The following is a 6,000-nucleotide window of genomic DNA, read 5'->3' on the forward strand; positions in this document are numbered from 1 at the left end:
ATCCAAACTGGAAGCTGGTTCCACAGAAGAGGGGCCTGAAAACTGAAGGCTCTGCCTCCCATTCTACTTTTAAATACTCTAGGAACAACAAGTAGGCCTGCAGAGCGAGAGCGAAGCGCTCTAATAGGGTGATATGGTACTACAAGGTCATTAAGATAAGATGGGGCCTGATTATTTAAGACCTTGTATGTGAGGAGCAGGATTTTGAATTCAATTCTGGATTTAACAGGAAGCCAATGAAGGGAAGCCAAAACAGGAGAAATATGCTCTCTCTTTCTAGTCCCTGTCAGGACTCTTGCTGCAGCATTTTGGATTAGTTTAAGGCTTTTCAGCGAGTTTTTTGGACATCCTGATAATAATGAATTACAGTAGTCCAGCCTGGAAGTAATAAATGCATGAACTAGTTTTTCAGCGTCACTCTGAGACAGGATATTTCTAATTTTAGAGATGTTGCGCAAATGGAAGAAAGCAGTCTTACATATTTGTTTAATATGTGCGTTGAAGGACACGTCCTGGTCAAAAATGACTCCAAGGTTCCTCACCGCGTTACTGGAGGCCAAGGTAATGCCATCCAGAGTAAGAATCTGGTTAGATACCATATTTCTAAGATTTTCAGGGCCGAGTACAATAACCTCAGTTTTATCTGAGAAGCAGAAAGTTAGCGGCCATCCAGGTCTTTATGTCTTTAAGACATTCCTGCAGTTTAATTAATTGGTGTGTGTCATCTGGCTTCATGGACAGATAGAGCTGGGTGTCATCTGCATAGCAGTGAAAATGTATGCTATGTCTTCTAATGATACTGCCTAAGGGAAGCATGTATAATGTAAACAGAATTGGTCCTAGCACTGAACCCTGTGGAACTCCATAATTAACCTCAGTGTGTGAAGAGGACTCTCCATTTACATGCACAAACTGGAGTCTATTAGATAGATATGATACAAACCACTGCAGTGCAGTACCTGTAATACCTACAGCATGTTCTAATCGCTCTAATAGGATATTATGGTCGACAGTATCGAACGCTGCACTGAGGTCTAGCAGGACAAGCACAGAGATGAGTCCACTGTCAGAGGCCATAAGAAGATCATTTGTAACCTTCACTAAAGCTGTTTCTGTGCTGTGCTGAGCTCTGAAACCTGACTGAAACTCTTCAAATAAACCATTCCTCTGCAGATGATCTGTTAGCTGTTTGACAACTACTCTTTCAAGGATTTTTGATATGAAAGGAAGGTTGGAGATTGGCCTATAATTAGCTAAGACTGCTGGGTCTAGAGATGGCTTTTTGAGTAAAGGTTTAACTACAGCCAGCTTGAAGGCCTGTGCTACATAGCCGATCATTAGAGATAGGTTGATCATATTTAAGATCGAAGAATTAATTAATGGCAGGACTTCTTTGAGCAGTTTTGTAGGAATGGGGTCTAAAAGACACGTTGATGGTTTGGAGGAAGTAATTATTGAAGTTAACTCAGAAAGATCAATTGGAGAAAAAGAGTCTAACTTAACATCAATAGTACTAAGAGTAGCTGTAGATAATATTACATCTGTGGGATGATTACTGGTAATTTTTTCTCTAATGATAAAAATTTTATTTGTGAAGAAGTTCATGAAGTCATTACTAGTTAACGTTAAAGGGATGGTTGGCTCAAAAGAGCTCTGACTTTTTGTCAGCCTGGCTACAGTGCTGAAGAGAAACCTGGGGTTGTTCTTATTTACTTCAATCAGTGACGAATAGTAGGATGTTCTGGCTTTGCGGAGGGCTTTCTTATAAAGCAGCAAACTATTTCTCCAGGCTAAATGATGATCCTCTAGATTTGTGACACGCCATTTCCTCTCCAGATTACGAGTCATCTGCTTTAGGGTACGTGTTTGAGAATTATACCACGGAGTCAGGTACTTCTGATTTGAGGCCTTAGTTTTCACAGGAGCTACAGTATCCAGAGTCGTACGTAGTGAGGAGGTGAAATGATTAACAAGATACTCGACCTCTGTTGGGGTAGCGTTCAGATAGCTGCTCTGCTCTATGTTGGTACAGGGCATTGGAGATGATAACAGTGGGTGGATTATATTCTTAAACTTAGTTACAGCACTTTCAGAAAGACATCTACTTTGATAAAGTCTACTCTTCACCACTGTGTAATCAATTATTGTAAAAGTAAATGTTATCAGGAAATGATCAGACAGGAGAGGGTTTTCAGGAAACACTGTTAAATGTTCAGTTTCTACGCCATATGTTAAAACAAGATCTAGAGTGTGATTAAAGTGGTGGGTGGGTTCTTTTACATTTTGAGAGAAGCCAATTGAGTCTAATAACAGATTAAATGCCATGTTGAGGCTGTCATTTTTAGCATCTACATGGATGTTAAAATCACCCACAATAATTATTTTATCTGAGCTCAGAACTAAATTAGATATAAAGTCTGAGAAATCAGACAGAAACTCTGTGTAAGGCCCAGGTGGACGATAGATGATAACAAGTAAGACTGGTTTCTGAGTTTCACAGCTGGGGTGGACAATGTTAAGCATCAGGCTTTCAAATGAATTAAAAGTCTGTCTTGGTCTTTCATTAATTGATAGGCTGGTGTGAAAAATTGCTGCCACACCGCCCCCTCGGCCTGTGCTTCGAGATTTCTGGTAGTTAGAATGACTCGGGGGTGTTGATTCATTTAAACTAACATAATCATCCTGCTGCAACCAGGTTTCTGTAAGGCAGAGTAAATCAATTTGTTGATCAATTATTAAGTCATGTACTAACAGAGACTTGGAGGAGAGAGACCTAATATTTAATAATCCACATTTCACTGTTTTACTCTTTGGTTCAGATGTGGATACTGTATTGTTCTTTCTTTGTAATTGTTTATGTTTAAGTTGTTTGTTGCTGGTTTTTAGTTTGTTTTTTGTCTTTTTGGAAGCTGACACAGTCTCTATGGAGATGGGTTTTTGGGGGGGTAGCAGGAGGAGAGAAGCTGCAGAGAGGCGTGTAAGACTGCAACTCTGCTTCCTGGTCCCAACTCTGGATAGTCATATTTTGGGGGGTTTAATAAATTTGTCCATATTTCTAGAAATGAGAGCTGCTCCATCCAAAGTGGGATGGATGCCGTCTCTCCTAACAAGACCAGGTTTCCTCCAGAAGGTTTGCCAATTATCTATGAAGCCCACATCGTTTCTGGGACACCACTCAGACAGCCAGCAGTTTAAGGAGAACATGCGGCTAAACATGTCACTCCTGGTCTGATTGGGGAGGGGACCAGAGAAAACTACAGAGTCCGACATTGTTTTGGCAAAGTTGCACACCGATTCAATATTGATTTTAGTGACCTCCGATTGGCGTAACCGGGTGTCATTACTGCCGACGTGAATTATGATTTTACTGAATTTACGTTTACCCTTAGCCAGCAGTTTTAAATTTCCTTCAATGTCGCCTGCTCTGGCCCCTGGAAGACAATTGACTATGGTTGCCGGTGTCTCTAGCTTCACATGTCTGAGAACAGAATCGCCAATTACCAGAGTTTGACCCCCGGCGGGTGTGTCGCCGAGTGGGGAAAAACGGTTAGACACATGAACGGGTTGGTGGTGTACCTGGGGCTTCTGTTTAGGACTATGCTTCCTCCTCACCGTGACCCAGCCGCCCTCTTTCCCCAGCTGCTTGGGATCTGCCGGGGAACAGCTAGCGGGGCCTACGCTATCTTCGGCTGCACCAGCTACAGGGGCCTGGCTAGCTACGGGTGAATGAAGGGTGCGAAGCCGAGTCTCCAATTCAGTAATCCTGGCCTCCAGCGCTGCAAATATGCTACATTTGTTACAGATATCATTACTGCTAAAGGAGGCCGAGGAGTAACTAAACATCTGACACAATGAGCAAGAAAGTGCAGGAGGGAGAGGTGAAGTAGCCATGGTGCTAATGAGTCGGCTACGAGCTAAGCTAAGCTAGCGAGACAGTACAGAGACAGTGAGTGAATACTTTGGCTATAAATTAGGTAGTGAGTACACAGAAAGTGTGCTTCGGATGAAGCACGTGAAGATTATACTATGAAAGAAGAATGTATTTAAAAGTTGTTAATTAAATTGCTAAGCAAATAAGCTACTCAGAAACACCACTGTGTTTGAGCAGGAACAGGAAGTGATACTCTACCACAGAGCGAGCGAACACCAAGTGACAGCGCCACCAAGATTACAGCAGATTAATGCTCCAAGTTTTATTTTGTATACATAAAATCACACACTATTACATTTTCTTGTGAGTCATGACTGTGCTGTTAACAGGGTTTCCAACATACTTATACTGTTGAGTGATCAAGTTCATCACAATCCTGATCTTTACAGTGACAGTTCAACATGCTGCAAACAGACTGGTGAGGCAATGAAATACATAAAGTGTTTCAATTAAAACATCTTTTATATACAGGGTGTCAATTTTAGATCACATTTTATAGTAAGCTAAATTTAAAGTCCAGAGATTTCCTGATGATTTCCAGAGGAAGCTGTGTGCACAGCTGTGAAGCTAATTTACTCAAAACTCTTGTATCTAGTTTGACTACCACTCCTGGGTGCCCAATGGCTCGCTCCTGCTGAGAAAACCTTCTCCAACCACTAAATGGTTCAGACAAATTTGGAGACTCTCCCAAATGTTTTGAGAGACAGTGGAGTTTGCAGGAATGGCTCGACATCTCTCTCAGAAGTGCACTAATGTATTAAGTTTTACATTTTATCAATTCATGATGAACAACCCTCACTAGCCCCTCCCCCCAAAAATCACCACTCCCAAAGAAAAAAAAGTAAAGCAACATAAATATATATACATATATTTGTTTTTTAATAATGGTTCTGGTCACAATCCTTACCTGAAACTCCATCAGCCATGGACACTTACTGCTTATTGTGAAAGCTTATTGTTTTCACTAATAAGCCCAGACATGAAGGTAAGACCAGATGTTTGGTATTTCTACAAACTGAGGTCCTTGATCAAAGGCCAAAACTGTGAAGTAGAGAATGGCCAGATGTAACAAAAAGGTTTTGTAATTCAGGCCCGTCTGGGTGGATTTAAGCGCGAGGATGTCCGGGTCACCGCTCTGATCGGCAGCCATGGCGGAGTAGTCTATGCCGAGAAAGACGGGAGAAACCAGCGCACGGGACAAACAGTCAGCCACATGATTGGATTTACCAGCCACGTGCCGAATGTCCGTGGTAAACTCAGAAATGGCTGCCAACTGGCGCTGCTGGCGTGCACTCCATGGATCAGAAACCTTGGACATGGCAAACGTCAAGGGTTTGTGGTCCACGTATGCGGTAAAGTGACGACCCTCGAGAAAAAACCGGAAATGACGAGTCGCCAGGTGGAGCGCCAGTAGCTCCCTGTCAAAAACGCTGTAATTGCGTTCGCTGTCACGTAGCGTACGGCTGAAAAAGGCAAGCGGTTGCCAGACACCCGAGATTCGCTGTTCCAGCACCGCACCCACCGCTATGTCCGACGCATCGGTGGTCAACGCAATCGGCGCTGAGGGGGATGGGTGGGCCAGAAGGGTAGCATTAGCTAACGCTGACTTAGCATCAGAAAACGCTTGGATGCTTTCCGGAAACCAGTCAACGGAGTCATTAGCTTTCTTACCTTTTAACGCCCCATAAAGGGGCTTCAGCAGATGTGCCGCTCTGGGGAGAAAACGGTTGTAAAAATTCACCATCCCCAAAAATTCCTGCAGTGCCTTAACATTCGTGGGGCGCGGAAATTCCGAAACAGCTCGGACTTTGTCAGGCAACGGAACCGCGCCCTCGGCGGAAATACGGTGCCCAAGAAAATCGAGAACGGGCAACCCAAACTGGCATTTAGACGGATTAATAATCAGTCCATGCTCCGCCAAACGCTGAAAAACCTGCCGCAGATGGAACATGTGCTGCTCCTTCGAGCTGCTGGCCACCAGTATATCATCAAGATATACAAAAACAAAGGGCAGCCCGCGCAAGACCGAGTCCATCAACCGCTGGAAGGTTTGGGCGGCACCTTTCAAG

This window comes from Simochromis diagramma, unplaced genomic scaffold (assembly GCF_900408965.1).
Source record: "Simochromis diagramma unplaced genomic scaffold, fSimDia1.1 OVJJ01000802.1, whole genome shotgun sequence".
Taxonomy (NCBI): Eukaryota; Metazoa; Chordata; class Actinopteri; order Cichliformes; family Cichlidae; genus Simochromis; species Simochromis diagramma.